This window comes from Schistocerca gregaria, chromosome 7, assembly GCF_023897955.1.
Source record: "Schistocerca gregaria isolate iqSchGreg1 chromosome 7, iqSchGreg1.2, whole genome shotgun sequence".
Taxonomy (NCBI): Eukaryota; Metazoa; Arthropoda; class Insecta; order Orthoptera; family Acrididae; genus Schistocerca; species Schistocerca gregaria.
In genome coordinates, this window is record NC_064926.1 from 370,419,446 (window position 1) to 370,443,172 (window position 23,727).

At 42.0% G+C, this 23,727-nt stretch overlaps 2 non-coding genes across 2 annotated transcripts; both read right to left on the reverse strand.

The window, feature by feature from the left end:
- Positions 1 to 23,225: 23,225 nt before the first annotated feature.
- On the reverse strand, positions 23,226 to 23,299 carry Trnas-cga (transfer RNA serine (anticodon CGA)). Its single transcript has one exon. It is a non-coding gene; the product is annotated as a tRNA-Ser (tRNA).
- Positions 23,300 to 23,524: 225 nt separating this feature from the next.
- Trnas-cga (transfer RNA serine (anticodon CGA)) lies at positions 23,525 to 23,598 on the reverse strand. The gene has a single exon. It is a non-coding gene; the product is annotated as a tRNA-Ser (tRNA).
- Between the last annotated feature and the right edge of the window lie 129 nt (positions 23,599 to 23,727).

Below are 23,727 nucleotides of genomic sequence, written 5' to 3' on the forward strand. Positions count from 1 at the left end.
ACATTTACGGCACGCAACGGAAGAGTTCCCAGCAGTTTGTAAGTGTCTTGATTGATCAGTGAAATTGCAGCTCCGGTATCGAGCTGGAATGGTATCACTTTGCCGTTAAAGTCCAAGTCTACAAAAAGTTTATTGTCCTGCTGACGACAAGAGCGACTGTCTCGTGCAACGTGAACTAACACTGGCACATAATCACTGGCGACTTGACGGGAGTTCTGGCGAACACAGTCTCTGTTAGAGAGAATGGCACTGCGTGGAGTGGAACGAACTACATGAATTTCCATGGGCGAAGTTCCGCGAGCCTGAATTTCCTTGGTTCGATTCCGATTCCGGCGCGAAGCAAAGGGCCTGGAACGGTTTTGAGCTTCCGATCTGAGCTTTTTCTGGCAAACACTCTGAACATGTCCTTTTTTATTACAATAAAAGCAAATAGCTTGGCGTGACGGGCAATTCTCACGCGAATGTTTAGTAGCACACCGCGGGCATGATTTGATCACTGCATTAGCTTGCCGGCGCGGCACACGTGGCTGAGAACCTGGCGGAACCGGCGCGGCCGGGCGCGAGGGCTGTTTACTGCTCCGTGCAGCTCGCCCGGCGGGCAGGTTAACCTGACACACTGCTGGCGAAGTTTCAAATGATTCCTGAGCAAAGTCAAGTGTGTCCTGCCGATCCAATATGTCCATCACTTGTTGAAGGAAGGAATTTACTAGTTTCAAAATCTGTTCCCTTATACGAACATCAGAAACGTTCTGCGCAATTGCATCACGTACCATAGTATAAGGGAGTCCACATTGACACTCAAAAGCACAATCCATAGTAAGGCCTTGCAAGGTTGCAACCCACTCACGATTAGTCGGACTTGCCGTACGTTTTGTACGAAAGAAGGTGTACCGTTTGGTAACTACATTGACTGATTCTTTGAAATATGCATCTAATGCAGACAAAATTTCTTCGTAGGACAGAGTTGCTACGTCGCGTCGGGGAAATAATTTGACTATCACACAGTACGTTTGTGCGCCGACCGAAGATGACAAAAAAGGCTGCCGCTCGTTACCTTGAATTCTGTAGGCGGCCAGAATTCTGTAGGCGGCGAGAATTCTGTAGGCGACGAGACGGAATCCAAATTGGCGTGACCACTCCGTCCAGCTTGTCAGTGCACCATCAAAAGGTCGAAAAGTTGGTGCACCAGCGTGTTGCGGCTGTGTTAGCGGTGAAGCGGCTGCTGCAGCATCCTTTTGCATCGCACGTTGACCCTGGACGAGCTGTCCAAACGCTTCCAGTAAGGCCTGCGTCTGCTGATTCTGTAAGCGATAACATTCGGACAGAATATCTGGCGATTGTGGCGATGCCATTACACAAGTAAATCAGGGCAATATCGATAAGAACGCGGTTTGGCCTCGTCGCCAATATTGTGGTTGGCAGGAGAGCCAACACCGTGTTACCAGAGGAGGCCGAAAGGGGCGATTTAGCTCACGCAGGTTGGTGTGAGGTCTGCAACAGGACAAGGAAATTAGAGTTTAGAAACAACGGACGTAGCTGGTGGAATACTTTATTTTAATCCATTAATAGTGAACGTCGCTCTTGACATTACATAATTCACAGTATCGATAGTAACTGATAATGGCGCCTTGCTAGGTCGTAGCAAATGACGTAGCTGAGGCTATGCTACCTATCGTCTAAGCAAATTAGAGCGTATTTAGTCAGTGAACCATCGCTAGCAAAGTCGGCTGTACAACTGTGGCACGTGCTAGGAAGTCTCTCTAGACCTACCGTGTGGCGGCGCTCGGTCTGCAATCACTGATAGTGGCGACACTCGGGTCCGACGTATACTATCGGACGGCGGCCGATTTAAGGCTACCACCTAGCATGTGTGGTGTCTGGCGATGACACCACACAGGAACTGTCGATGACATGCCTCACTCAGGCCCCCAAAGGCTATTACTGCAGTACATGACTGCTACCTAGCCTAGACAGCAACGCCACCATGTGGAATGATGCTTTTCCTGCAATCACAGGACGTCATGTTATGACTCAAACTGTGCGGCATGATGCGAAAATTCACTCGCGACGTCTATGACGATATCCATCTTTTCAACAACGACACCATGCGCTGCGGTACTGATGTGCCCAGCAACATGCCGAATCGCCCGCTCAGGTTTGGCATCACATTCTCTTCACCGATACGTGTCGCATATGCCTGTAACCAGACAATCGTCAGGCATGTCTTTGGAGGCAACCCGGTCAGGCTGAACGCCTTAGTCACACTATCCAGTGAGTGGTACAAGATGGAGGTTCCCCGCTGTTTTGGGGTGGCATTATCTGGGGCCGACGTACGCCAAGGTGGTCATGCAAGGGGCCGTAACGGATGTACGATACGTGAATGTCATTCTCCGACCGATGGTGTGACTACATTGGCAGCATATCGGCGAGGCATACGTCTTCATGGACGACAGTTCGCGTCCCCATCCTGCACATCTTGTGAATGACTTCCTTCAGCGTAACGGCATCGCAGGACTAGAGTGGCCAGCATGTTCTCGAGACATTAACCCTAACGAACATGCCTGGGATGGATTTAAAAGTGCTGTTTATGGACGACGTGACCCACCAACCACTCTTAGAGATGTACGCCGATTCGTGGGAGTGGGACAATCTGGACCAACTGTGACTTGATGAGTTTCTGGATAGCATACCACAACCAATACAGGCATGCATCATTGCAAGAAGACGTGCTATTGGCTATTGGAGGTACTGGTATGTACAGAAATCTGGACCACAACCTCTGAAGGTCTCGCTGTATGGTAGTGCAATATGCAATGTGAAGGTTTCAGAAGCAATAAAATGGGCGGAAATGATGTTTATGGTGGTCTCTAGTCCTATTTTCTCCACAGTTTCCGGAACTCTCGCAACCTATTTTTATTGTGTGTAGCATGACACAGGCTCCAGTGCCTCTCCGGGGCTTCTGACGATATCGTTTGCACCATAGACGACTGAAAAACCGTTATATCGGCAGATGAGCACCGATTTCAGTTGGTAAGAGCTGATGTTAGCGTTCGAGTGGGCCCTGGAACCGACGAAGCAATGGAGCCAATTTGTCAACAAAGCACTGTGGAAGCTAAAGGTGTCTCCATAGAGGTGTGTGCTATGTGTTGATGGAATTTACAGGGTCCTCTGGTTCAACTAAACCGATAATTGACTGGTAATGGTCACGTTCAGCTACTTGAAGACCATACGCTGCCATTAATTATTTTTCATGTTCACAAATATGTCATTGGACCTGAGTTGTTCGTGATAGGTTTGAAGAACATTGTGGATAATCCGAGCGAATGTTTTGGCCATCCCGATCGCCGGACGTGTATCCCATCGCACATCTATGGGTCGTAGTCCAGAGGTCAATTCGTGTGCGAAATCCTGTACAGGCAAAACGTTCGCAGCTATGAAGTGCTTTATAGCATCTTTGCTGAATATTTCTGCAGGGGACTTCAGGTGGGTTGTTGATTCCATGCCACGTCGACAAAACGAGGTCCGACACAATATTAGGAGGTATTCCATGACTTCTGTCTCCTCAATGTATTGCGTTCAGTCGCTGATCCAAACGGCAGTCAGATAACGGTTGCATGGTAGTCAGCCATTTTATGATAGAAAAGTTCGCGTAAACCAACTCTATAAACAGACACACACACAGTCAAAATCCACTTCCTCAGCACTGTTAGGAATAGAATGTGTAACTGCTTGTTCTCTTAACGACGATTTAGTGAGACAAATTATCTGGTTAGGTTCGCCAATCTTTCCTGCTCTCATGTTTTACCGTAATTACAGGAACAGGCGTGAGGAAACTCAGTTGCTTATATTTAGCAATAATTTATTGAGAAATATTTAAGCCAAGTAAAATTCATTTAACAGTGGACGACCTGTATAACGCACTCCTGGCTAATGTTCTGGAGCGTGTAGAGTTGCGATAATTTGTTCACGGGGCAATGTTTGGAGTTATGTCAATGGTGATAGTTTTATTCGCTGCATCAAAGAAACACGAGAGTTTTAAATATAGTTACAGTCCAATACAGCACCATATTTAATGTCATTAAGCATTATCAGTAATTGGGCGCGCCCAGTAAATCAGAGTTCATTCATTACGTAAAAGAGTACTTTTTGTATATCATTGGACATATTTTTAACAAACACTGCCAGTATAAGGAAGACTGGTACTTCACAATTTTACCCTTTAAAGCGGAGCTTGGTGGAATGAGAAATAACTCCTAGAATACAACTAAGTGGCAAAACAAATAATCTTAAGCACAATTATTATCTCTTTCTATCCACTATTATGAAATTTTAAGATCATAGTTTTGAAATAATCCACTAGCCCCACCTGCCACGAGTATTATTGAAATAACAAGACACCTCCAAACGTTACGTGCTAAGTCTTTTGTTACTCTCCTGCACGCCATGTATTTCAGTATAGGGCAACAGTCTGGGGGACAGCTGATGTGGTCTGTCAACAGCGCCCTTCAGCGCTTGCCTGTTTGAAAGGCCTCAGTAGCGTAGCAAAACGTTACTGAAACTTGACACTCCCTGGCAGATTAAAACTGTGTGCCCCACCGAGACTCGAACTAGGGACCTTTGCCTTTCGCGGGCAAGTGCTCTACCATCTGAGTTGCCGAAGCACGACTCACGCCCGGCACTAACAGCTTTACTTCTGCCAGTACCTCGTCTCTGAAAACGCTACTGATACTTGCTTCACTAGTAGCAATAAGTTAGGATAGTCTGCTCTGTTTGTACGAGCAACGATATGTGCTGCTGGAACCCTTGTCCGACAGACAGCTGTACACTCCACCCACTCTGGTATTGGCATTTGTCCGAGTGGCACGCTGCACGCGCGACTGCAGCTGAGCGACAGTGACATGACGGGATCGCCATGGTGACTGCGCCGTGCCCTGCTCCTACGCCCTTCAGATACAGCCCGTCGCAATGTGATATTGACGTAACGTGTCATGCGTGGCAGCATCTGCCCGACAGCTTGGCTGATGTGGCATGAAGAGTAACTGAAACGTCTGATACCATCTCATCGCTCTGATGGTAACGGTATCTCTCATATTTCTACAGTTTGCAAACGGAAACATTTACAAAACTGAAGAGATCTGCTGCCTTCGATACATTTATAGAGAGTGCTGCAGATAAGATAGGTATGAAAAGATATATCCCTAGTAAACGAATCGAGATACTGTTGTCGCTAAATCATAGCAGATAACGTGGCAATTTTTTTATGTATGGAAGTATCGTTTAACGCTTATAACTGCGTAAGTGTGATATAGACATTGTTTGTAATGAAAGCATACACATTTTTGTTGCACTGGAGGGAAACCTGTCAGGGAATTTCAACAATATTACATGTGTGGAAAAATATGGCTCAAATGGCTCAGAGGATTATGGGACTTAATATTTGAGGCCATCAGTCCCCTAGAACTTAGAACTACTTAAACCTAGCTAACCTAAGGACATCACACCCATCCATGCCCGAGGCAGGATTCGAACCTGCGACCGTAGAAGTCGGGCGGTTCCAGACTGAAATGCCTAGAACCACTCGGCCACACCGACCGGCTTTACATGTGTGGAACGTGAGATAATAACAAGAATGTAAGACCGCTACTGACGCAGCAACAGGTAAGTAACCGCACTTGTCATTTACGAGTCCCTAACCAGGAGCAAATTTTACTATATCATCTGTGTGCTTAATTAGTACCTTTTGTTTCTGCGTTTAAATTAAACATCTAATAGCACAGTTCTTGCGTTTTCGTTTGCGTCAGAAAGTAAACAAATTTTGTGACATATTACAAGTTCCAAATTAGGATCAACTTATTTAGTTTCACCTGAGTGATTCGTTAGCTATATTTTTGAATATCTGCATATTACTAGACATAGTTCATGCGGTTTCGTGAGGTTCTACAATAGAGTGGCGCAGCACGTGCTGATAGCCCGTTTATCTGCATAGTTTAGCTTTCCATGGACTTTAGTATGGAGCCTGCCGGAATGGCCGAGCGGTTCTAGGTGCTACAGTCTGGACCCTCGTAACCGCTACGGTCGCAGGTTCGAATCCTGCCTTGGGCATGGATGTACGTGATATTCTTAGGTTAGTTACGTTTAAGTAGTTCTAAGTTCTAGGGGACTGATGGCCTCAGAAGTTAAGTCCCATAGTGCTCAGAGCCATTTGAAAGTAGAGTATCGACCGGGACTGCGACGGTTGTGTGTGGATGCGAGTCAAGTTGGTGACTCTTCGCTCTCAGCTTCAGTCTGTGATGGCTTCGGTTGCACCGCTTGAGGGTGCAGTGGATGGGCACTACTGTTGTGGGCAGCCGTGGGGATCCAACAGACGTCCAGCACGTGAGGGTCCTCCGATCGGGCCTCACCGTGGCGAGCCCACTTACTGCTCGCACTCAGGCTGAACCCTCACCTGTGGTCAAGTGGGAGGTCGGCCCGGGGCGAATGAGGTGGTGAGAGTTTTCCCAGGCGGCAGCACATAAAGCCTCATCGGTTTGTCAGACAAACAGGTTCCTGGTGCTGTCTGTGGCTGACACTGTCGCTGAGCCAGATACTGTCGCCTGTCCTGTTTCAGAGGAAACCACTTAGCCTTGCAAGATCCGGGTAATCGCAGAGGGGAGGATAATTGGTAGTTGGGAGCTCCAACGTTAGGCACGTTAAGGGGACCCTTAGGGACTTGGCTGACAAGAAGGGTAAGAAATCAATTGTGCACTCCGTGCGCATACCAGGAGTCATTCCAGATGTGGCAAGAGTCCTCCCGGATGCCATGAAGAGCACAGGGTCTAGCCAACTGCAGGTGTTTGTTAACGTCAGTATCAATGACGTGTGTCACTTTGGACCAGAAAAGATTCTCTCTGGTTTCGAGTGGCTAAAACAAGTGTCAAAGGCTGCCAGTCTTGCTTGCAAGATGACAGCAGAACTGACCATTTGCAGCATAGTCGACAGGACAGATTGCGGACCTCTGAATCAGAGGCTCAGACGGTTCTGCGACAGTGTAGGCTGCAGATTCCTCGTCTTGGGACAACGGGTGGTTGGGTTTCGGGTTCCGGTGAATAGGTCAGGTGTCCACTATACGCAGAAGGCGGCTACATGGGTATCAGGGGCTGTGTAGCGTGGCCTGGGTAGTTTTTTAGGCTAGAAGGTCTCGGGAAAACAAAATAAGGGCTTCAGTCACAAAGGGTGCAGGCTGAACACAGGAAAAACGTAGATACTGGAACCAATGGCAACACAGTTGTAAATTGTCGTAGCTGCGTTGGGAATGTATCAGAGCTCCCAGCGCTAACAGAAAGCACTGATAGTCAAATCGTTATAGGCACTGAAAGCTGGCTTAAGCTGGATATAAGCACAGATGAAATTTTTGCGAAGAAACTAACGGTGTTCCGAAAGGATAGGCTAAACAAGGTAGGCAGAGGTGTGTTTGTTGCTGTCAGAAGTAGTTTAACTCGTCACGAAATTGAAGTAGATATTTCCTATGAGTTATTATCGGCAGAGGTCATTGTTGGCAATCGGATTAAAATAGTAATTTGATCCTATTACCGACCTCCCAATTCAGATGATACAGTTTTCTGAAAGGTTCAAAGAACATTTGAGTTTGATATCAAACAGTTGGTGGTGACTTTAATTTACCATAGATATGTTGCCGAAAATACATGTTTAATTCCGGAGTTACGCATAAAATATCATCCGAAATTGTGCTAAACGCACTCGCTGAAAATATCTCGAACAGTTAGTTCATGAGCCCACGCGAATAGTAACCGGTGGTGAAAACACACTTGACCTCATAGCAACAAATAATCTTGAGTTAATAACGAGCATCAAAACCGATTCAGGGATTAGTGAACACAGGGCTGTCGTAAAAAGATTGAATATTGTAATCCTCAAATCCTCGAAAAATAAGCGAAAAGCATACCTATTCAAAAAGCAGATAAAAATTCGCTTGACGCCTTCCTGAGAAACAATCTCCTTTCATTCCAAAAAATGGTTCAAATGGCTCTGAGCACTATGGGACTTAACAGCTGTGGTCATCAGTCCCCTAGAACTTAGAACTACTTAAACCTAACTAACCTAAGGACATCACACACATCCATGCCCGAGGCAGGATTCGAACCTGCGACCGTAGCAGTCACACGTCCTTTCATTCCAAATTAAATATATAAGTGCAGACCAGATGTGGCTTAAATTCAAAGAAATAGTATCGGCAGCAATTGCGAGGTTTATACAAAATAAGAAACGACGGATCTCATCCTCCTTGGTGCATAAAACTAGGTAGAACACTGTTGCAGATACAACCAAACAAACATACCCAATTTAAACAGACGCAAAATCTCCCAAGATTGGCGATCTTTTCCAGAAGCTCGAAATCTTGCGCGGACTTCAATACGATATGCTTACAACAGTTTCCACAACGAAACTTAGCTTCGAAATCTAGTAGAAAATCCAAAGCGATTCTGGTTGTATGTGAAGTATGTTAGCGGCAAGAAAGAATCAATGCCTTCTCTGCACGTTAGCTTACTATCGACGTCAAAGCAGCCAAAGCAAAGATACTAAACATAGCCTTCCGAAATGCGTTCACAAAAGAAGACGAAGTAAATATTCCAGAATTCGAATCTAGTACAGCTGCCAACATGAGTAACGTAGAAGTAAATATCCTCGGAGTAGTGAAGCAACTCGAGTCACTTAATACAAGCAAGTCTTCTGGCCCAGACTGTATGCCAATTAGGTTCTTTTCGGAGTATGCAAATGCATTAGATCCGTACTTAAAAATCATATACAACCGTTCGCTCGACGAAAGATCCGTACCCAATGACTGGAAAGTTGCACACGTCACTCCAATATTCGAGAAAGGTAGTATGAGTAATCCACTAAATTACAGGTCCATATCGCTAACGTCAATATGCAGCAGCATTTTAGAATATATTTTGTGTTCGAACATAATGAATTACCTCGAAGAAAACGGTCTATTGACACACAGTCAACATGGGTTTGGAAAATATCGCTCTTGTGAAACATAACTAGCCCTTTATTCACATGAAATTCTGAGTGCTAGTGACAAGGGATTTCAGATCGATTCCGTATTTCTGGATTTCCGGAAGGCTTTTGACACTGTGTCACATAAGCGGCTCGTAGAGAGATTGCGTGTTTATGGTATATCGTGTCAGGTATGTGACTGTATCTGCGATTTCGTGTCAGACACGTTGACACGTCCCCTTAGAAAAATTGTACATGACTGTGCTTAAACTGACACAATATTTTTAGCGCAACGCAATCTGACTTTCAAAAATCCCTACAAAAAATGGCCCTGACTAACATTAATATATACGTTTCATAAATCGCTTACCTCACAAAAATCTTGGTTACTCGAACTACTGCAATACAGCGAGCGCCACAACTGCCAGCTAAATAAAAGATTCAAACTACGGAAGGCACTAACTACTGATAGGGATATTTAGCAAATGAAAGATTTTAATAGAGAACAAAAAATGTATTTACCTTAATATCATCAAAAGTCATAATATATATAGCAGTTCATGACATCCAGTCTTACAAATCTAAAAACTCCGCCATTTCTCTTCCCACATCCACCACTGCTGGCGGCTCACCTCCAACTGCGCAACGCTACGCGCTGTTAGCATCCAGCTGCCGCTGCCCAAAACTACAATGGCAGACAACAATGTACAGCAGCCACAGACTGCACACGGCACAGCCAGTGATTTTTCATACCGAGCGCTACCAATAAGAAAACCTAAACAGCCTACTTACAAGGTCACAGTTCGTAGTATTTGACGGAAAGTCATCGAGTAAAACAGAAGTGATTTCTAACGTTCCCCAAGGTAGTGTTATAGGGCCTTTCCTCTTCCTTATCTATATAAACTATTTGGGAGACAATCTGAGCAGTCGTCTTCGGTTGTTTGCAGATGACGCTGTCGTTTGTCGACTAATAAAGTCAGCAGAAGATCAAAACAAACTGCAAAACTATTTAGAAGAAATATCGGAATGGTGCGAAAAGTGGAAGTTGACCATAAATAACGAAAGGTGTGAGGTCGTCCACATGAGTGCTAAAAGGAACACGCTAAACTTCGGTTACACGATAAATCAGTCTAATCTAAAAGCCGTACATTCAACTAAATACCTAGGTATCACAATTACAAACAATTTAATTCGGAAGGAACACATAGAAAATGTTGTTGGGAAGGCTAACCAAAGGCTGCTGTTTACTGGCATGACACTTAGCAAATGTAACAGACCTACTAAGGAGACTGCCTACGCTACCCTTGTCCGTCCTATTTTAGAATACTGTTGCGCGGTGTGGGATCCTTACCAGATAGGACTGACTAAGTACATCGAAAAAGTTCAAAGAAAGACAGTACTTTTTGTATTATCGCGAAATATGGGAGAGAGAGTCGCAGAAATAATACAGGATTTCGTATGGAAATCATTCAAAGAGAGGCGTTTTTTGTTGCGACGGAATGTTCCCACAAAACCACCAACTTTCTCCTCCTAATGCAAAAATATTTTGTTGACACCAACCTACACAGGGAGGAAAGATCACCAAAATAAAATAAGGGAAATCAGAGCTCTTACGGATAGATATAGATGTTCATTCTTCCCGCGAGCTGTACGAGACTGGAATAACAGAGAACTGTGAAGGTGGTTCGATGAAACCTCTGCCAGGCACTTAAATGTGATTTGCAATGTATCGATGTAGATGTAGAAAACTGCCACAAAGCACTATCTTACAGTAATGAGAAGAGGTCTCATAAAGGTCAGCCCTACAGTACGAAAAGTAAGCAAACGTGTGACACAGGCGCTGTTCAAGTTTCCTCCGACTGAGATAGAACACTACTTAGCATGTTACACTAGCATTGGGCAAGACGAAAATTCCATTACACTTCTGTCCATCCACATTTATGTTTTCCGTGATTTCGCTAAATCGCTCTAGGCAAATGCCAGGATGGGTTCACTGGTAGGAAGTGGCCTATTTTCGTTCCCATTCTTGAAATAATTCGAACTTATAATCCTTCTGTAATGACCTTGAAACCGACTGTAAGTTAAACCTTTATCTTCTTTATCTTTTCCTTTCGTACGTTCAGCTGTTCATACGCTCTCATAAAACGTCGAAGAGAAGTTATTCAGATTCTCACGAAGCGTACAACAAGTACAAAACCCGATATTGCTTCCTTTTATGGTGAATTTCTTCAAACTGATAGAACAGTAAAATGTAAATGTCGTGTGACTAGGACCTCTCATCGTGTAGACCGTTAGCCGGGTGCAAAGCTTTCGATCTGACGGCACTTCGGCGACTTGCACGTCGATCGGAATGAAATGATGATTAGGACAACACAACATCGAGTCCCTGAGCGGAAAAAATCTCCACCCCAACCGGGAATCGAACACGGGCTCTTAGAATTAATTTTTGGCCGCGCTGACCACATTTTTTTTTTATTCCACAAGAAACTAACAAATATAGCTACAATGAAATGACATAAATAAGGCGACAGTTAATCGCAGTCATAAACTACAGCATTCAAAGAATGAGGAATCATATTTAGTCTCAGCTACAGAGGGCAGACGATACAACAGTAATATGCTTATATACCGATAGGTACCCCCATTGTGCAAAGATTTCAAATTTCTAATAGTAAAAATTACTTAAAAAATTCAACAAGCTACAGGTCTGAAGACCGACACACGCCAAAGAAAAAGAAGAAAAACTCCTGAAAGAAGTACAACTAACATTTACGCAACGTAACGCATAATCCTTATAAAACTACGCTGCCGCTTCAGTATGCGAGTGAGATTAGCGAAAAACGTGAACTGCGAATAATGCATTCCAACGTAATTATCCGTCTCCACATTTCATTCGATCAAGCGTTTCTTATCAATAACTTTTAAAACCTCTCCTGTTTGTCTGAATGGCGTTTACGAATGGTGTTATGTTAGGCAACATTTCTAGGCAAAATTTTGTTCGCGATGGGGTATCGCTTGAAAACCATGAGAAAATAACTTCCCGTTATGTAACTCCGGACAGTTAAAAATCCACGCTGGTTATGAAAAACAGGTATGAATGACCTTGTTTGGCGTAGGTTAAGAATCACATTATTACCCACCATAGTATTAATGGCCTTTAGCCAAAAAAGTGCCAACAGTTAATAACAGATATGCTGCAGCAGTGACTCGAAGTTATCCCACGGAATAAGGTAGTCGACGTGATACAAACGTTACTTAAATTCCGTTCATTCTGCATAGGTAATTACAAACCCCCTTAACGAACTATAGGAGATAGCTGAATCAGTCGTTAGAAAAACATTAAGCAGCATGCATGCTTAACACACATAACACTGTTGAATTTTTACCTGAGGGGAAAAATGAAATGAGAGATCTATAATGATACATCGATAGCTATCGAATGCTTGAAACGCCATACGACACTGACTTGTGCTGCGAAACGTCCACATGTAATTCAACGTTCAGTTGTGTGTCAGATATGGGTATAATTTTTTTTAATGTAATATTGATGCATCAAAACAAGTGTTCAGTACCTATTGCTCTGAAGTCTGGAAAACAAAAACTCAAATGACTGTTAAAAGACGGAGAACAGCACCAAAAAAATTGAATAAAATACAACATGTAGCACATCACCCACGAAAGCGGTCACAGAGAATGTCTTACAAAGAATAAAGGTGAAACGCGTATGTCACGAAAATTGTGTTTCATTCAGTTGTAGTTAGTGGGTCCAAAAGTAAGAACTATCAAGACACCGCAATATTACATGCAACTGAGGACGTTAGCATTACACAAGTTTATGATGTTAGCATAGGTACACCAGACATGATGTCTTCTTCGTAGAAGCTTAGTGCCATGGTATGTCCAGAAACATAATTATCTTAAACACTGATTGACTATTTACGGTAACTGACCAAATTTATGTACCTGTGGCCCAAAAAAGGAAACAAGAAGTGAATAAAAACTTAAAATAAGGTAAATTAAAAATAACTATAATGCTACTGTCCTTTCGAATTATTTACAGTTTGAGCACTTGAACAATTTAATAAATAACAGAGTCGTACTGGTGGTCCTGGGGTAGCTTTCTCGCTGATAACACTATATCTTTGTACAAAAGGAGAGATTTTATTATTTATAAAATATACATGATTTTGAAAGCCTGAAAATACAAATGTTTAACCCAAGGGGGTGTTTAGGAGTACATGTTTTATCTTTTCTTTATATTTTTGCTACGCAATGCGACTAACTGAAGACCAACAGTATTATGTTATCATGCTGCAGTTCTACCACACCACAAACCGCTTTTCCATTACTTCAATATCCTGGTGAAAATGTTCTCCGCGTTCATCACTTGCATCCCGCAAGTTCTGTGAGACAATTTCAAGATGTCAATCAAGGAAATTTTGTTTAGGTGTCGTATGACACTTAAGATGGTAAAATCTTCTGATGATACTCACAATGTCTTTAAATGTCAACATATGCGTGATTTCCAAAAACTATGCGTATATACTGACTTACAGGCACTCTACTCATCTTTTTCAGTCTCACTTAAGAGGATAGTAGAATCTATGTCTTGCATATACTGTCGTATTTAATGGCTAAAATATACTCTCTCTTTAATATCTGCGAGGCTCATAATGCGAAACTTTATCATCATATGTGCAAAAGCTATCTGTTCTTTGTCCAGCGCTTTTACAAATATTGTCCCACTCTTACAGAAAGCAACAGTACTTCACGTAACCTCGTTGAGTATCAGTAAAGAGCTCAGTTATTTTCAGATCTACCCATAATTTCCAGACGTGCGTTTCCCAGTATAAGTGATCAAATCTAGCGTAGTTTCACAGGCCTCTTTCTTATGAACCAAGTATCCGACTGGAGTTGAGGGATATTTATTGGCATTAGAGAGGAAGACTGCCTTTCAATTTGATTTCGAGGAATCAATAAAGAGTCTTAATTCCTAAGGTTTGTGAACTTGACGAAGTGCTCCAAATAATCCACTGATGTCAGTAGACTACAAAATTCGTTGAAAAATAAACAAAATATTGCCATCTCACACTGGCACCTCCTACGTGTGGTCATTTTTCATATTCTCAGCAAGTAAATTCCAGCCCTATAATCTCGAAGCCAGTGACTTAAATTGTGCATATGAAAGGCTGACGTTCCTAGCGAGATAGCTAGTTTCTCTTTGCATAATGCGATAAGATAAAGTTGATTATGGTGGCAAATACTCTCGACCCAGCGCAAAACGCGTAGTACTGGCTGCTGCTTCTGTTTCCTTCTCACCGCTGTTGGGCAACGCCTCAATGCATTGTTCATCAATGGTCGAACCACTTGGTGCTTTAGAAGGAGGAGGATAACATATAGTGAGGGATCGCATAGCTGAAGGGCAGATCTGCATACTGAATAGCATGTTTTCAACGTGTAGAATATACTTTGACTTCGAGCGATCTAAAATAGCAGTTAGTTGCATGCTACTTCACTTCGCACCACACCATTGGTACCATAACTGGTATTCCTGCTCGATAACCCTTTAGCCACTTAGCAAGTTACTTGCACATGTGCCACAACAAAGTTGACTACCAAATGCATTTCTTGGTCCACACTCTGCTGGCAACTTCAGACTACGGCTTCTTAACTACGAGAGTATTAGATTACATTGCATTATATTAATACTTCATATAGAGATAGTGAATATGACATTTCGAAATTATGTGGAACGTGTCAGTTTCACATAAGATTTCATTATGTACTGAGTAGAAGGGCTGTTTCCGGAAATTCTTTTAATTTGTCTCTAAATGTTGGTTAGCTATCTGTCAGACTTTTAATGCTACTTGGCAAATAACCAAAGATATCTGAGGCAGCGTAATTTACCGTTTTCTGTGCAAAAATCAAATTTAACTCAGAATAGTGAAGATCATCCTTTCTTCCAGTGCTGTAACTCTGCAGTTATTTTTGAACTGAATGGATTATTAATAACTAACTTCATAAGTGAGTATATGTATGGTGAAGCTACTGTAAATGTCCCGACTTCCTTAAATCAGTGACTACATGTTGATTTTGGGTAGGCTCCAGCTATTATTCTGATTACACGCTTTTGTGCAATGAATATTTTTTCTCTGAATGGTGAGTTACCGCAAAATATGATGTCATATGAATTCAGTCCCCCCATAAACCATGGACCTTGCCGTTGGTGGGGAGGCTTGCGTGCCTCAGCGATACAGATGGCCGTACCGGAGGTGCAACCACAACGGAGGGGTATCTGTTGAGAGGCCAGACAAACATGTGGTTCCTGAAGAGGGGCATCAGCCTTTTCAGTAGTTGCAGGGGCAACAGTCTGGATGATTGACTGATCTGGCCTTGCAACATTAACCAAAACGGCATTGCTGTGCAGGTACTGCGAACAGCTGAAAGCAAGGGGAAACTACAGCCGTAATTTTTCCCGAGGACATGCAGCTTTACTGTATGATTAAATGATGATAACGTCCTCTTGGGTAAAATATTCCGGAGGTAAGATAGTCCCCCATTCGGATCTCCGGGCGGGGACTACTCAGGAGGACTTCGTTATCAGGAGAAAGAAAACTGGCGTTCTACGGATCGGAGCGTGGAATGTCAGATCTCTTAATCGGGCAGGTAGGTTAGAACATTTAAAAAGGGAAATGGATAGGTTAAAGTTAGATATAGTGGGAATTAGTGAAGTTCGGTGGCAGGAGGAATAAGACTTTTGGTCAGGTGAATACAGGGTTATAAATACAAAATCAAATAGGGGTAATGCAGCAGGAGTAGGTTACATAATGAATAAAAAATAGGAGTTCGGGTAAGCTACTACAAACAGCATAGTGAACGCATTATTGTGGCCAAGATAGACACAAAGCCCATGCCTACTACAGTAGTACATGTTTAAATGCCAACTAGCTCGGCAGATGATGAAGAAATTGATGAAATGTATGATGAGATAAAAGAAATTATTCAGATAGTGAAGGGAGACGAAAATTTAATAGTAATGGGTGACTGGAATTCGAGTGTAGGAAAAGGGAGAGAAGGAAACATAGTAGGTGAATATGGATTGGGGCTAAGAAATGAAAGAGGAAGCCGCCTAGTAGAATTTTGCACAGAGCACAACTTAATCATAGCTAACACTTGGTTTAAGAATCATGAAAGAAGGTTTTATACGTGGAAGAACCCTGGAGATACTAAAAGGTATCAGATGGATTATATAATGGTAAGACAGAGATTTAGGAATCAGGTTTTAAATTGTACGACATTTCCAGGGGCATATATGGACTCTGACCACAATCTATTGGTTATCACCTGTAGGTTAAAACTGAAGAAACTGCAAAAAGGTCGGAATTTAACAACATGGGATCTGGATAAGCTGAAAGAACCAAAGGTTGTACAGAGTTTCAAGGAGAGCATAAGGGAACAATTGACAGCAATGGGGGAAAGAAACACAGTAGAAGAAGAATGAGTAGCTCTGAGGGATGAAGTAGTGAAGGCAGCATAGGATAAAGTAGGTAAAAAGACGAGGGTTGCTAGAAATCCTTGGGTAACAGAAGAAATATTGAATGGCAACCCAGTTCTAAGCAAAGAAGGGAATGCAGAAAGGTGGAAGGAGTATATAGAAGGTTTATACAAGGGCGATGTACTAGAGGACAATATTATGGAAATGGAAGAGGATGTAGATGAAGACGAAATGGGAGGTAAGATACTGCGTGAAGAGTTTGACAGAGCACTGAAAGACCTGAGTCGAAACAAGGCCCCCGGAGTAGACAACATTCCAATAGAACTACTGACGGCCTTGGGAGAGCCAGTCATGACAAAACTCTTCCAGCTGGTGAGCAAGATGTATGAGACAGGTGAAATACCCTCAGACTTCAAGAAGAATATAATAATTCCAATCCCAAAGAAAGCAGGTGTTGACAGATGAGAAAATTACCGAACTATCAGTTTAAAAACTAGTAGAAGCCGACCTCGGGGAAGATCAGTTTGGATTCCGTAGGAATATTGGAACACGAGAGGCGATATTAACCCTACGACTTATCTTAGAAGCTAGATTAAGTAAAGGCAAACCTACGTTTCTAGCATTTGTAGACTGAGAGAAAGCTTTTGACAATGTTGATTTGAATACTCTCTTTCAAATTCTGAAGGTGGCAGGGGTAAAATACAGGGAGCGAAAGGCTATTTACAATTTGTACACAAACCAGATGGCAGTTATTAGAGTCGAGGGGCATGAAAGGGAAGCAGTGGTTGGGAAAGGAGTGAGACAGGGTTGTAGCCTCTCTCCGATGTTATTCAATATGTATATTGAGCAAGCAGTAAAGGAAACAAAAGAAAAATTTGGAGTAGGTATTAAAATTCATGGAGAAGAAGTAAAAACTTTGACGTTCGCCGATGACAATTTAATTCTGTCAGAGACGGCAAAGGACTTGGAAGAGCAGTTGAACGGAATGGACAGTGTGTTGAAAAGAGGATGTAAGATGAACATCTACAAAAGCAAAACGAGGATAATGGAATGTAGTCAAATTAAATCGGGTGATGGTGAGGGAATTAGATTAGGAAATGAGACACTTAAGGTAGTAAAGGAGTTTTGCTATTTAGGATGTAAAATAACTGATGATGGTCGAAGTAGAGAGGATATAAAATGTAGTCTGGCAATGGCAAGGAAAGCGTTTCTGAAGAAGAGAAATTTGTTAACATCGAATATAGATTTATGTATCAGGAAGTCGTTTCTGAAAGTATTTGTTTGGAGTGTAGCCATGTATGGAAGTGAAACATGGACGATAACTAGTTTGGACAAGAAGAGAATAGAAGCTTTCGAAATGTGGTGCTACAGAAGAATGCTGAAGATTACATGGGTAGATCACATAACTAATGAGGAGGTATTGAATAAGATTGGGGAGAAGAGAAGTTTGTGGCACAACTTCACTAGAAGAAGGGACCGGTTGGTAGGACATGTTTTGAGGCATCAAGGGATCATAAATTTAGCATTGGAGGGCAGCGTGGAGGGTAAAAATCGTAGAGGGAGACCAAGAGATGAATACACTAAGCAGATTCAGAAGGATGTAGGTTGCAGTAGGTACTGGGAGATGAAGCAGCTTGCACAGGATAGAGTAGCATGGAGAGCTGCATCAAACCAGTCTCAGGACTGAAGACAACAACAACAACAACAACATGAATTCAGTGAATGAAAATAGGCATAGTAGGCTAATATACTCATATGTTGATCACTAAAATTTTGCGATAACCCTAATAATACATCAGAGGAACTTGACTGTTTCAGAACATTCTCAATGTGCTTCTTGCAATTCTATTTCTTATTAGTGCACACATCGAAATATTTTGAATATTGAACGTTAGCAACAGACTTCTGTTCGAAGTCTACATTTATCAACTGTATTATGCCGTGTACTGTACATTCTTGTATATACTGTGCTTTATCACCATTTAGTGACAGCCCACTGGCTGGGAACCATTTAACAATTTTCTGTAAGATTTTATTTACGGTATCCTCAGCTAATTCTTGTTCGTTGGGTATGATCACCATACTTGTAACTACCCAAAAAGAACTAGCTTTACATCTTCATGCATATGGAGCGGCAAGTCATTAATAAATATTAACAACAATAAGAGAGTCAAGAATGAAACCTGTAGGACGCCTTTCCTGATACCTCCCCTGTTAGGGGATTGTGGGGACTTTTGCAGACTGTCTGTACCGTTAATTTTAGCTCTTGCATCGTTCCCATTAAATATGAACGAAACCATTTGTGCACCCTCCCACACATAACTCAAAACGTAAGATATCCCAACAGGTGATGTTCCGTTATTCAGACCCTCTAATATTTTATCAGAAAAAGTATATATAACATTTTCTGCTGAAACGACTTTCTGAATACGAAACAGACATATTCTTGGCATTTCATTTTTATAAATATGGAAGCTACTCTTGAGTACATATTTCTTCAAGACTTTTGGATAAAGCTGTCAGAAGCGAGACTGGGCAATAGATCCCCTTTCTTATGGAGTGGTTCAGCAGCAGCATACTTGGATAAAATTGGAAAAATGTAGTGGTTCAGTGAGCTATTACGTATGTGGCTGAGAATCCCACTTATCTGTTGGGAACAAGTTCTTAGTCCCCTGTTGGAAATGTCATCAATTCCCTGTGAGATTTAATTTTGAGTGAACTTATTATTTTCCTAATTTCAGTAGGAGAGGTGGTTTCAATTTCAGTTTTATCAAATTGCACAGCGATTGCATCTTCCATAACAAGCCTTGCACTTTTATTGAATAGCTGCACCCTATACTTCACTTCTGACATTTTGTTAAAACATTATTCGTTGAGTTTGATAGAAACACAGTCTTTCTCGGCTCTCAGATGCCCTGCTTCCCTTTGACAATATTCGAAATAGTTTTTAATTTAGTATTAGAGGTGGTACTGTATTTCTGGACTTGTTCATAAATTTTCTTAAGATTGTGCAGCAGTTTTTAAAATTTTGACTGTTTGTAGATCATTAACCCTTCTAGCTTTAAGATATATTTCCCTTTTCTGTTTACAAGATTTTTTTATTCCTTTAGTAACATATGGTTTTTCAGATGGTTCTTTACAAGTATGTTTCACTGCTTTCTTAGGAAAATTATTTCCAAATGTTCTCATAAAGGTATCATGAAATAGGTTAAAATTTAAATTAGATTAGGTTCCCTGTACACCTCATCCCACTCTAATTATTGCAAGCTTTCTCTAAAATTTGCTGTTGTTAAACCGTTAATTGGACACACTACGTGGGGGATTGTTCTGCATTACTGTATGGAGCTATGTTATATAATGTAACTGGCAGTGAATCGAGATCAGACAGACCATTCTTAAGAGGAAAAGTTGTTATTTGATTAATTTTTATCTTGGTCTACAAATAAATTATCTTTTAGTCTGCGGTGTTCCTGCGCCACCGAAGTAGGAAAATGAATAACTGACATCAAACTGAAAGAACCAAGCGACAATTGAAGGCCAAGCTTTCTATTGGGCTCCTTCAGGAAATCTACACTGAAATCGCCGCAAACTATAGTTTGCTTCCCTCTGTCTGACTGGAAGCACAACAAAAAATCCCAGTATTTCAAAAACAGCCGAAAATTTACAATGGGGACCTGTACACGGTTACTATTATAACATTATGGTTATTTAGTTTAAGCCCGTACGCAAATGCTTCTGTATGTTGCTCTACACAATATCTTTAGTGTCTACATTTTTCACACTACAATAAGTTTAACTTATATGACAACTCCTACTCTCTCCATAGTGTCTCTACTTACATGTCCTTAAAGCTTACATCCTCCCACATTTACTTGTTCAATATCTGTGACCATATGACGTTCAGACAAGCATAGTACATATATTCCATCCACAGTTTTCAAATCTTCTAAATCGACTAGAAGCTCATCTACTTGGTTTTTTACAATCCCGTTATTCTGTTGCACTATGCTAACACTGTTTTCCACTATGTTTTTATGAGAAACTTGTGACATTATTTTTCACTGAACTTTTATGATTATCTTGTGATATTTTAACATAATTAGTACCTCAGTAATTAAAACTTCCGGGCTAACAGGCCGTGATCCAATAGTAGAAATACTTCTCCCTGACGTTTCATTGCCAGCTTATCTAACTTCAAGCCTTCTTCTTTCTAAGACATCGCATTATTATGCACGTATCTATAGAGAGGCTGTAGAGATTTTTAAACACCACAATAATTTTAACCGGAAAGAAGAAGGCTTGAAGTTAGATAAGATATGGCGATCGACTTTGTACCATAGATGTGACAATCGATTACCTTCGATCGAGAGTAATGATGCCAGCCAGAGATAGTTTTACTGTTGACAACACGTGACGAGTGGTGGCGCCCTCTACGCTCCCTATATAAACAGGACCTCCACGGCGTAGCAGCCAGTCGTAGACTTACCTCAGATGATGTTGCCCACAGCTGGCAATGAAACGTCAGGGAGAAGTATTTCTACTATTGGACCACGACCTCTTAGCCCGGAAGTTTTAATTACTGAAGACGCCGGCCGTGAAAGCCTACACAATATGATAATTACTTTAAATTAAATTAAAGCATATTTCCATAACTGAGATAAAGCAAATATCCATAAGGAAATGCACCTGACGGAGAAACACTGAAATCAGATGTGAATGAAGCATACGAATGTTTGTCATAGTGACCTATTTTCATGCAGAGGGCAAAAGGTGTATGCCGCGAGAAGTGGCCGTACGGTTTAAGTCGTCATGTCACGGACTGCTCGGCCCATCCCGTAGGAGCTTAGAGTCCTCCCTTGGGCACGGATGTGTGGGTTGTTCTTAGCATAAGTTAGTTCAAGTAGTGTGTAAGATTAGGGGCCGATGACCTAAGCAGTTTGGTCCCTTAGGAATTAACACACACACACACACACACACACACATACACACACACAAACAAACAATTGAGCAAAAATTGTTTTGTACAGTGTAATCAAACATAATCTTGAACAAATATTATTAGGATATCCAGGGAAAGACTTCAATTTTATAGCATGACCATCGTTCTGGCAATTGCCTTGTCGAAGAGTGCACATGGGCGGAAAGTTTTTACAGAAACTACGTGCCGTGACATGGGAAACTGCGTGTAAAAGGCGGAACAACCAGTACTGTCCAAATGCGTGAGGATGCAGAAGGCAATGGGAACTACTGCGTTGAAAACACACATTGTGTATCAGAGAATGAGGCCGCTGTTAGGTAAAGCATCGTGATGATAAAAAATCCAGAGTTCGATTCTCGGTCGGGCACACAGTTTTAATCTGCCAGGAAGTTTCATATCAGCGCACAGTCCGCTGCAGAGTGAAAATCTCATTATATCGTGATGATCTCTCTATCGGCAAAAGATCAAGATTTCCTCTTCATTCAGATCTCCGGGAGGGGACTGCGAAGTAGGAAGTAAGAATGAGAAGTAATTTGAACAACCAACGAGAATTTAACGTTATATGAGTCGTAAAGTAGAGTCTCTAAAGTTTTACAGTGGCAGGGAAGCTAGAAAATCTCGGAAGGAAAAGGCAAATGCTAAGTTTAGATACAGTGGGGGTCAGTGATATGAAATGAAAGGGGAAAAGGTTTTATAGCCTGACGAGTATCGGCGTAATACTGACAGTTGTAGAAAACAGTTTAACAGATTTAGGACTCGCTATGAAAAGAATGGTACAACTGAGACTGATTTACTAAGAACACTCCTGCTCTCATGAGAATTTACAGCAAAACCAACGACAACAACAAATTTTAGGCATTCGTTACGACGTCAAAAGCTATACTGAAAGTAATAGAGAATTTGTAAGAGAAAAATGAACGGTTACCTCAGAACAAAATTGGAGATTGTAATCTAATAATCAAGGGAGATTGGAACGTGGTAATACGGGAAATTTCTGAAGACGGAGTTTCGGCAGAATTGTGACTGAGAAGAAAAGATTAAGTTATACAATAAATTTCAGCTACTAATGGCGAATATATAATTAGAAAATCACAGGAAGAGTAAGTATAGTTGGAAAAGGTCTGATGATACGGGTTGAGGGCAGGTGTATTGCATCATACTCAGACAGTTTACAGAATGAGATATTGTGTTTTCTGGTGTGTGCAGGAGCTGTTATAGGTTTAGATCACAATCGTGTATTATTCAAGAGTCGTCTACAATTGTCAGTTAGGTAAGACGTGTGAACCAGAAGCAATGAGGAGTAACGAGATGAGTTTGAAATTTTCTAAGCATGCAGATTGATAATGAACACCACAATAGGCAGTTCAGCTAGTGAGGAGTTGACATATGTAAAAAGGGTGACGACGGAAGATTATCAGAGAAACGTTGGTACAAGGAAGATAACTCCAAAGAATCCCGGGATCAGGAAGAAACACTTGAATTATTCGATGGAATAGGACGGTCCAATAAGTCTGAGGGAAAGAGAGGAAAGCCACGATTGACGTCCCTTACGAATGAAATAACTAGCAAGTGCGGAGGAGCAAAAACAATTTGGCTCCAGTACGATAGTAGGGAAATGAATAGAAGACATAATTACAGAATAATATGTGCTGGATAGAGGAAATGAGAGGGCAGAAAGATCATTTGAATTATGTAATACATATCGTAAACAAATAAAGAATAGGTTGAAACTTCCTGGCAGATTAAAACTGTGTGCCCGACCGAGACTCGAACTCGGGACCTTTGCCTTTCGCGGGCAAGTGCTCTACCAACTGAGCTACCGAGCACGACTCACGCCCGGTACTCACAGCTTTACTTCTGCCAGTATCCGTCTCCTACCTTCCAAACTTTACAGAAGCTCTTCTGCGAACCTTGCAGAACTAGCACTCCTGAAAGAAAGGATACTGTGGAGACATGGCTTAGCCACAGCCTGGGGGATGTTTCCAGAATGAGATTTTCACTCTGCAGCGGAGTGTGCGCTGATATGAAACTTCCTGGCAGATTAAAACTGTGTGCCCGACCGAGACTCGAACTCGGGACCTTTGCCTTTCGCGGGCAAGTGCTCTACCAACTGAGCTACCGAGCACGACTCACGCCCGGTACTCACAGCTTTACTTCTGCCAGTATCCGTCTCCTACCTTCCAAACTTTACAGAAGCTCTTCTGCGAACCTTGCAGAACTAGCACTCCTGAAAGAAAGGATACTGTGGAGACAT